The sequence below is a fragment of the Triturus cristatus genome, chromosome 5_2 (assembly GCF_964204655.1).
Source record: "Triturus cristatus chromosome 5_2, aTriCri1.1, whole genome shotgun sequence".
Taxonomy (NCBI): Eukaryota; Metazoa; Chordata; class Amphibia; order Caudata; family Salamandridae; genus Triturus; species Triturus cristatus.
Window position 1 is genome coordinate 897,690,683 of NC_140588.1, and position 9,922 is coordinate 897,700,604.

Sequence of the window (9,922 nt, forward strand, 5' to 3'; positions counted from 1 at the left end):
CTCCGGTGTTGCGTCACTTCTGTGACGCAGCGGCGTCGTAAACAAAGCGACATATTTACAACGTGACACAATAAGGGAGATGCATCACGTTGTAAAGCCCTGCGCTACATTATACCTGCGTCAGGTATAATGTATGCAGGGTGGGCGTTCCAACGCAAGGAAGCCTCATAAAAGTGACGCAGTGAAATCTACAAGATTTCACTGAGTCACTTTTACGACGCCACTGCGTCAAAACCTTGCGCCTGCTTGAAGCAGGCATAAGGAGTGACGCAGCATGTTAGGAATAGATATTCCTAACCATTTCTGGAGTTGCGTCGTGCTTTTGACACGACTACAGCAATGCACTGCCCTTACGCCGACAAGATGCGTCACACATCTGTCTATCCTTGTGCCATGGTGCACCGCATTGTAAATGCGGTGCATCCATGGTGGCACAAGGCTATTTTCCCGTCACACAAATTAACTGGTGCATCCCTGCTAATATGTAGAGATGCGCCAGTTCTTGTAAATCTGCCCATGGGTTTTTACTAGGGCTGGGCGGAATTTGCGTAATGCCACTTCGCGGAACTTTGAAAGAAATTGTGGAAAACGAGCGCACAACCTGAGGGACCGTATGCCCGGGACTGGGGTTCCTCGTGCTTGGGCAGGCTCTCCGATCTCCCCGGCCTGGCTGCGTTGAGAAGCAGGGACCGGCCCCGGGCCTCCTGAGTTTCGGTCAGGGCCTGGGAGCCCACGTCCTGCGGCCTGCCAAGTATCCATCTGCCCGGGACAAGAGTCCCTGATGCAGAGCCCCAGAGCCCTGCAAGGGCAGGCGGGAGCCCTACCGCTATGGCTCGCTGTGGGCAGCTGGGAGTCCTTTCGGTCCCGGCCATCTGGTCGCACCTTTCCCTCGGCCATCTGGTCGCACGCAATGCTTTCCAATGGGGCGACCAGATGGCCAGGCTACCCTGGAAGTCCCGATGGGGGCTCATTCGCCTCCCCGATCCCAGGCAGGGCTCCAGGAGGTCGGGTGCGTCTGGGCCTAGGGTCCCCTCCGTCACTCGGTGCGCACGGTTTACTAGAAAGGGGGTAGCCTTCCTCCGGATTATTAGGGGCAGGGTATGCCGGGACGCCCCTCCTGGGGATGGCGGTTCTCAGGCGGAGACCAGATGGGCTAAGCTCGGACAACACTTCCCCGGGGCGTCCGGTGCTCCCTCCTCCAGCCCGTGGCGGGGCAAAGCGCCCGGGACGGGATCCATGGGTCCCCCTGGCGTCCGGGCCCCAGGAGCTCCTGCGGGCCTCCCATGCCTGAGGCCCAGCGTTGGGTCTACGAGCTCCCCCTAAAGCCCTGCAGCCCCGAAGCCCTGGAGCCCTCCAGCCCCGGAGCCCTGGAGCCCTGCAGCCCCGGAGCCCTGCAGCACCGGAGCCCTGCAGACCCGGAGCCCTGCAGCCCTGGAGCCCTGCAGCCCTGGTGCCCTGCAGGCCCGGAGCCCTACAGCTCCCGAGCCCTGCAACGCCCGAGCCCTGCAGGCCCCGTGCCCTACAGCCCCCAAGCCCTGCGTGGGCAGGCGGGAACCCTAGCATGAAGGCTCAGAGTTGGACAGATGGGAGTCCTTTCGGTCCCGGCCATCTGGTCGCACCTCTCCCCTAGGCCATCTGGTCGCGCGCAATGCTTTCCAATGGGGCGACCAGATGACCGGGCCGGCCTGAAAGTCCCGATGAGGGCTCATTTGCCTCCCGGATCCCAGCCAGGGCTCCAGGAGGTGGGGGGTGTCCGGGCCTAGAGTCCCCTCCATCACTCGGTGCGCATGGTTTACCAGAAAGGGGGGTAACCTTCCTCCGGATTACTAGGGGCAGGGTATACTGGGACACCCCTCCTGGGGATGGAGGTTCTCAGGCAGGGACCAGATGGGCTAAGCCCGGACGACACTTACCTGGGGCGTCCGGTGCTCCCTCCTCCAGCCCGCGGCGAGGCAAAGTGCCAGGGATGGGCTCCATGGGTCCCCCGGGCCCATTGAGCTCCACCGGTCCTCCCATGCCTGAGGCCCAGCGTGGGGTCTACGAGCCCCCCTGAGCCCTGCAGCCCCGAAGCCCTGCAGCCCTGGAGCCCTCCAGCCCTGGAGCCCTGGAACCCTGGAGGCCCGGAGCCCTGCAGCCCCAGAGCCCTGCAGCCCCGGAGCCCTGCAGCCCTGGAGCCCTGGAGCCCTGCAGCCCCGGAGCCCTGCAGCCCCCCGAGCCCTGCAGGCCCCGTGCCCTGCAGCCCCCGAGCCCTGCGTGGGCAGGCGGGAACCCTAGCGCGAAGGCTTGGGGTTGGACAGATGGGAGTCCTTTCAGTCCCGGCCATCTGGTTGCACCTCTCCCCTCCGCCATCTGGTCGCGCGCAATACTTTCCAATGGGGCGACCAGATTACCGGGCCAGCCTGGAAGTCTCGATGAGGGCTCATTTGACTCCCGGATCCCAGTCAGGGCTCCAGGAGGTCGGCCGCATCCGCGCCTAAGGTCCCGTCCGTCACTCGGAGCGCGTGGGTTACAAGAAAGGTGGGTAGCCATCCTCCAGATTAGTAGGGGCAGGGTATGCCGGAACACCCCTCCGGGGCTGGTGGTTCTTTGCCGGGGACCAGATGGGCTATGCCTGGGCAGCATCCGGCGTCCGGGGCTCCCTCCTCCAGCCTGCGGCGTGGAAAAGTGCCCGGGACGGGATCCATGGGTCCCCCTGGCGTCCGGGCCCCAGGAGCTCCTGCGGGCCTCCCATGCCTGAGGCCCAGCGTTGGGTCTACGAGCTCCCCCTAAAGCTCTGCAGCCCCGAAACCCTGGAGCCCTACAGCCCCGGAGCCCTGGAGCCCTGCAGCCCCGGAGCCCTCAGCCCCGGAGCCCTGCAGACCCGGAGCCCTGCAGCCCCGGAGCCCTGCAGCCCTGGAGCCCTGCAGGCCCGGAGCCCTACAGCTCCCGAGCCCTGCAACCCCCGAGCCTGGCAGGCCCCGTGCCCTACAGCCCCCAAGCCCTGTGTGGGCAGGCGGGAACCCTAGCATGAAGGCTCAGAGTTGGACAGATGGGAGTCCTTTCAGTCCTGGCCATCTGGTCGCACCTCTCCCCTAGGCCATCTGGTCGCGCGCAATGCTTTCCAATGGGGCGACCAGATGGCCGGGCCGGCCTGGAAGTCCCGGTGAGGGCTCATTTGCCTCCCGGATCCCAGCCAGGGCTCCAGGAGGTGGGGTGTGTCCGGGCCTAGAGTCCCCTCCATCATTCGGTGCGCATGGTTTACCAGAAAGGGGGGTAGCCTTCCTCCGGATTACTAGGGGGAGGGTATGCCGGGACACCCCTCCTGGGGATGGAGGATCTCAGGCGGGGACCAGATGGGCTAAGCCCGGACGACACTTACCCGGGGCGTCCAGTGCTCCCTCCTCCAGCCCGTGCCGAGGCAAAGTGCCAGGGATGGGCTCCATGGGTCCCCCGGGCCCCGGGAGCTCCACCGGTCCTCCCATGCCTGAGGCCCAGCGCAGGGTCTACAAGCCCCCCCGAGCCCTGCAGCCCCAAAGCCCTGCAGCCCTGGAGCCCTCCAGCCCCGGAGCCCTGGAACCCTGGAGGCCCGGAGCCCTGCAGCCCCAGAGCCCTGCAGCCCCGGAGCCCTGCAGACCCGGAGCCCTGCAGCCCCCCGAGCCCTGCAGGCCCCGTGCCCTGCAGCCCCCGAGCCCTGTGTGGGCAGGCGGGAACCCTAGCGCGAAGGCTTGGGGTTGGACAGATGGGAGTCCTTTCAGTCCCGGCCATCTGGTTGCACCTCTCCCCTCGGCCATCTGGTCGCGCGCAATACTTTCCAATGGGGCGACCAGATTACCGGGCCAGCCTGGAAGTCTCGATGAGGGCTCATTTGACTCCCGGATCCCAGTCAGGGCTCCAGGAGGTCGGGCGCATCCGCGCCTAGGGTCCCCTCCGTCACTCGGAGCGCGCGGGTTACAAGAAAGGTGGGTAGCCTTCCTCCAGATTAGTAGGGGCAGGGTATTGCTGGAACACCCCTCCGGGGCTGGTGGTTCTTTGCCGGGGACCAGATGGGCTATGCCTGGGCAACATCTTCCCGGGCATCCGGGGCTCCCTCCTCCAGCCCGCGGCGTGGAAAAGTGCCCGGGACGGGCTCCACGGTGCCCTGGGTAGTCCTCCCCCGGGCACCCGGGCCCGAGAGCTCCGGTGGTCCTCCAAGTGACTGAGGCCCAGCCGGGGTCCCCGAGCCCCACGGGAAGCAGAGCCCCTGGGAACCCTGCGTGGGTGGGCAGGCGGGAGCCCTACCGCTATGGCTCGGTTCGGGGTGGGCAGACGGGAGTCCTTTTAGGTGCCGGCCATCTGGTCGCACCTTTCCCCTCGGCCATCTGGTCACACGCAATGCTTTCCAATGAGGCGACCAGATGGCCGGGCCAGCATGGAAGTCCCGATGAGGGCCCATTTGCCTCCCGGATCCCAGGCAGGGCTCCAGGAGCACCGGCGCGTCCGCGCCTAGGGTCCCCTCCGTCACTCTGTGCGCGTGGGTTACAAGAAAGGGGGGTAGCCTTCCTCCGGATTAGTAGGGGCAGGGTATGCCGGAACAATCCTCCGGGGCTGGCGGTTCTTTGCCGGGGACCAGATGGGCTACGCCCGGGCAACACCGCCCAGGCATCTGGGGCTCCCTCCTCCGACCCGCGGTGTGGAAAAAGTGCCCGGGACGGGCTCCACGGGTCCCGGGCAGTCCTCCCCCGGACGCCCGGGCCCAAGAGCTTCGGTGTTCCTCCCCATGCCGGTGGCACAGCCAGGGTCCCCGAGCCCCCCCGGGAAGCAGAGCCCCCCCGAGCCATGCGTGGGTGGGCAGGCAGGAGATCTACCGCTATGGCTCGGCTCGGGGCGGGCATACAGAAGTCCTTTCAGGTGCCGGCCATCTGGTCGCACCTTTCCCCTCGGCCATCTGGTCGCACACAGTACTTTCCAATGGGGCGACCAGATAGCCGGGCCCGCCTGGAAGTCCCGATGAAGGGCCATTTGCCTCCCGGATCCCAGCCAGGGCTCCAGGAGGCTGGGCGCGTTTGACCCTAGGGTCCCCTCCGTCACTCGGAGCGTGCGGGTTACCAGAAAGGGGGTAGCCTTCCTCGGATTACTAGGGACAGGGTACTCTGGGACCCCTCTCGGCCTAGCGGTCCTCAGCCGGCAGCTGGACGGGCTCGGATGCCGCCCCAGCCCTGGGTCTGTCCCGGGGCCTGCCACGTGGCAGGCTGCCCCGGATTAGATCCAGCAGGTGTTCCCATGCTGGGCTTGGTCCAAGGGCCCCTGGGAGGGTGGCCTCCCCACCCCAGGCTCCGTCCTGGGTCCTGCCGTGTGGCAGATGCGCCCGAACGAGTTCCCGTGGGCTCCGTCCTGGGTCCTGCCACGTGGCAGGGTGCCCAGGACGGGGTCCAGCGGGCCCGGGGAGGCTTCCCCTGCGTCTCCAGGCCTGGGAGCCCCGGCTGGGTCCAGGGGCCCTGCTGGGCCCCAGGTCGGGGGCTCCGGCCCTGGGCCCCGTCCCCTGGCCTGCGGCACTCTCAAAGGCCCGGGACGGGGTTCCGTCCTGCCCGGGGAGCCTCCCCTTGCTCGGTTGGGTTCAGGAGCTCCGGCTGGGCCCTGGGGAGGGCGGCCTCCCCACCCTGGGCTCCCTCCTGGGTCCTGCCGTTTGGCAGGGTGCCCGGGACGGGGTCCGGAGGGCCCGGGGAGGCTTCCCCTGCGCCTCCGGGCCTGGGAGCCCCGGCTGGGTCTAGGGGCCTGGCTGGGCCCTGGGTGGGAGGCTCCGGCCCCGGGCCCCGACCCCCGGCCTGCGGCACTGCCAAAGGCCCGGGACGGGGTTCCGTCATGGCCGGGGAGCCTCCCCTTGCTTGGCTGGGTTCTGGAGCTCCGGCCGGTCCCCTGAGGGCCCAGGGGAGGGCGGCCTCCCCGCCCCGGGCTCCCTCCTGGGTCCTGCCGCATGGCAGTGTGCCCGGGGCGGGGTCCGGAGGGCCTGGGGAGGCTTTCCCTGCACCTCTGGGGCTGGGAGCCCCGGCTAGGTCCAGGGGCCCGGTCGGGCCACGGGTCGGGGGCACCGGCGCCGGGCCCCGACCCCCGGCCTGCGGCACTGCCAAAGGCCCGGGACGGGGTTCCGTCATGGCCGGGGAGCCTCCCCTTGCTTGGCTGGGTTCTGGAGCTCCGGCCGGTCCCCTGAGGGCCCAGGGGAGGGTGGCCTTCCCGCCCCGGGCTCCGTCCTGGGTCCTGCCGCGTGGCAGGGTGCTCGGGGTGGGGTCCAGATGGCCCGGGGAGGCTTCCCCTGCGCCTCCGGGCCTGGGAGCCCCGGCTGGGTGCAGGGGATCCCAGCGAGGGCTCCAGGAGGTCGGGTACATTCGCGCCTTGGGTCCCCTCTGTCACCTTGTGTGCACGGATTACAAGAAAGAGGGGGTAATTTTCCTCCGGATTACTAGGGAGAGGGTCAGTCAGACCGTGAGGTCCGCCGATTCTGAAACAGGGGAAGGCAGACCCCCAGCGGCCCGGGTACGCTCCTACCTCTCAGCCCCTTCTCGATGATCCTTTCTCACCGAGTTTTCTGGGTATGACCCCCGTGAGGTCCGTGGATCCCGAGACAGGGGAAGGCAGCACCCGGGCCCGCCTGAAGCGGGGCCCCCAGGGGCCCGGGTACGCACACCTGCCTCTCAGCTTCCTTCCAGATGGTTCTTTTTCTCCAAGTTTGCTGGATCAGACCTCCGTGAGGTCTAGCGATCCCGAGACAGGGGAAGGCAGACCCGGGGCCCACCCGCCAGGGCCCCCAGGGGTCCGGGTACGCTCCTGCCTCTCAGCCCCTTCCCGATGGTCCTGTCTCTCCGAGTTTTCTGGGTCAGACCCCCGTGAGGTCCATCGATCCCGAGACAGGGGAAGGCAGCACCCGTGCCCGCCCGAAGCGGGGCCCCCAGGTGCCCGGGTAGGCACACCTGCCTCTCAGCCCCCTTCCTGATGGTTCTTATTCTCCAAGTTTTCTGGGTCAGACCTCCGTGAGGTCTAGCGATCCCGAGACGGGGGAAGGCAGACCCGGGGCCCGCCCACCGGGGCCCCCAGGGGCCCAGGTACGCTCCTGCCTCTCAGCCCCTTCCCGATAGTCTTTTTTTCTCCGGGTTTGATCGGTCAGACCTCCTTGAGGTCCGGCGATCACGAGACGGGGAAGGCAGCACCCGGGCCCCCCTCCCGGGGCCCCCAGGTGCCCGGGTATGCACCTGCCTCTCAGCCCCTTCCCGATGGTCCTTTTTCTCTGAGTTTGCTGGGTCAGACCTCCGGGAGGTCCGGCGATTCCGAGGCGGGGACGGCGGTGCCCTGGCCCGCCCGCCGGGGCCCCCAGGGTCCCTGGTACGCACCTGCCTCTCAGCCCTTGGTCTTTTTTTCTCCGGGTTTGCTGGGTCAGACCTCCGTGCGGTCCGGCGACCGCGAGACGGGGAAGGCAACACCCGGGCCCGCCCGCCGGTGTCCCCGGGGGCTCGGGTGCGTGCCTGCCTCCCAGCCCCAATCGATGGGCCCTCCCTTCGAGCCCGCTCGCCCGGGGAGCAGGCAGGGATGTGAAGCTGCCATCCCCCCCACGCAGGGTGGTTTGCAGAGGGGATGCCCCGGCCGTACTCTGATTGATTGGGCACTCTTGGTCCGATTAGGGATGGACTGCTTGGCCAGCCTCGGCTGTTGTTTCAAGCAAGGAGCTTCTTCCCCGCATGGACCGTCCGACTCGAGGGCCTGCCGCCTGGCGGGATGCCCTTCACCCTACCCAGCAGAGCGAAGGCCGAGCGGCCCCGGCAGCTCGTGCCCCCCAGTGGCCGACAGGTGCGGGTAACCCGCTGAACCCCGTTCATGATAGGGATTGGGGATTGCAATTATTTCCCATGAACAAGGAATTCCCAGTAAGTGCGGGTCATAAGCTCACGTTGATTAAGTCCCTGCCCTTTGCACACACCGCCCGTAGCTACTACCGATTGGATGGTTTAGTGAGGTCCTCGGATCGGCCCCGCCGGGGTCGGCAACGGCCCTGGCGGAGCACCGAGAAGATGATCAAACTTGACTATCTAGAGGAAGTAGAAGTCATAACAAGGTTTCCGTAGGTGAACCTTCGGAAGGATCATTAACGGCGGAGCGGCCCGAGCGACCGATGGTGCCAGCCCATAGCCTTCGACCTGCCTCCTGCGAGCACGCACCGTAGGCACAGGGCCCGGCCCTGCCCTGGCTCGCCCCGGCCGGCAGAGCGGTCCGCAGCCATATGGGGCACTCGGGTTTAGGACCGGGACTTTGGCAGGCCCCTTCACCCCAGGGAAGGCCTGACCGATGCACGAGGGACCGGGGACGGGTGGCGGCCCCCATCCCCTGTCCCTCTCCGAGACGGAACCCAAGCTCACCCGACACAGAACCGAATGGCAGTGCATCCCTTGGCTGGCACCACCCCTCCCTCGAAAAAAGGCCCTGGCACCGGCTGGGCCTTCCAGGCGTCCCGAGACCCGGTCCGATCTGACCGGGTCTCGGGCGACCGAGGAGTGGCCCTTCTCATGCGGCAGGGTGGCCTGGAAGAGAAGGGGCCGAGCGCCTGCGAGGGGACCCCGGCTCCTCTTGGTGGGAGGCGTGCGGGATGGGGAGCTGCCCGGCTCTTCCCTTCCGGTGCCTCCGACCCAGGCGAGGGTGGTGGTGGGCCGATCTCCAGCCTGCTGGCATGGCTCGGGGCTGCCCGGCGACGGGCAGCTGATGTGCAGGTGGAGCGCCCCTCCCTCGTTGCCAGGTATCCGGTCCGACCTGGTCCCGTGTGGCTGGGCTGAGGGGTTTGAAGACTCACATGGTCCCTCCCAGGGTACCCCGGGAGGGACCGGCGGCTGCGGGGCTACCTGCTCCCATCACTCCGGGAGCCCCCTCCCTCGCCCCCTAGCGGGCTCCCTGGCCAAGCGTCTGGCAATGTATTTTTCCCCACAACGGTGCTGTCTGACTCCCAGAGGGGAAGCCTTGAAAGGGGTGCCTGGGCCGTCTCACCGCCCGGACGGCGGACAGACGGCGTCGCCTTCCTCCCGCCTCTCCTGCATCCGCAGGTGGGTGAACGTTTTTGAAAAGTTGCCTGTGACTCCTGGCGGTGGATCACTCAGCTCGCACGTCGATGAAGAATTAGTGTGAATTGCAGGACACATTGATCATCGGCACTTCGAACACACCTTGCGGCCTTACGCCTGTCTGAGGGTCGCTCGATCGTCAATTGCCCCGGGGCTTCCCCAGGACCCGGCTGGGGCCATCGCAGGATGAGCTCCGCTTCCCCTTCGTCCCCCCACAAGGTCAGACTCCCCGATCGCCTGTGGTAGGGTCCCGCCACGGAGGTACGCTGCCGGCGCGCCTGGGCCCCCGAGAAGGGGGCCGTGCCTGGCTGTCCATGGTGTCCCACCGGCTGCCCACGTGCACGCGCCTTGGGTGCCCTCCTCCGTGGCCGGCTTCCCGGCGAGGGCGAAACCTGCGGGGAAAGAGGGCACGCGCTGCCAAGTACGCCAGGCCCCTGCTCCAGCAGGTGTCTGGCCTTCCCCGGCTCCCCCTGAACGCTCCGGCATTTTCTTTCCGACTACGACCTCAGATCAGACGCGGCGACCCGCTGAATTTAAGCATATTACTAAGTGGAGGAAAAGAAACTAACCAGGATTCCCCCAGTAATGGCGAGTGAAGAGGGAAGAGCCCAGCGCCGAATTCCTGCCCGGCGGCGGGCACGGGAAATGTGGCGTACAGAAGACCGACTCCCCGGCGTCGCTCAGGGGGCCCAAGTCCTTCTGATCGAGGCTCACCCTGCGGACGGTGTTCGGCCGGTAGCGTCCCCCAGCGCGCCGGGATAGGGTCTTCTCGGAGTTGGGTTACTTGGGAATGCAGCCCAAAGCGGGTGGTAAACTCCATCTAAGGCTAAATACTGGCGCGAGACCGAAAGCCAACAAGTACCGTAAGGGAA

General features: G+C 67.1%; 2 pseudogenes; both read left to right on the top strand.

The window, feature by feature from the left end:
- Window positions 1–9,062: 9,062 nt before the first annotated feature.
- LOC146829370 (5.8S ribosomal RNA) lies at window positions 9,063–9,181 on the top strand (annotated as a pseudogene; the record flags this gene model as incomplete).
- A 369-nt stretch (window positions 9,182–9,550) lies between these two features.
- LOC146829371 (28S ribosomal RNA) overlaps window positions 9,551–9,922 on the top strand; it is an 8,154-nt pseudogene continuing 7,782 nt past the window's right edge.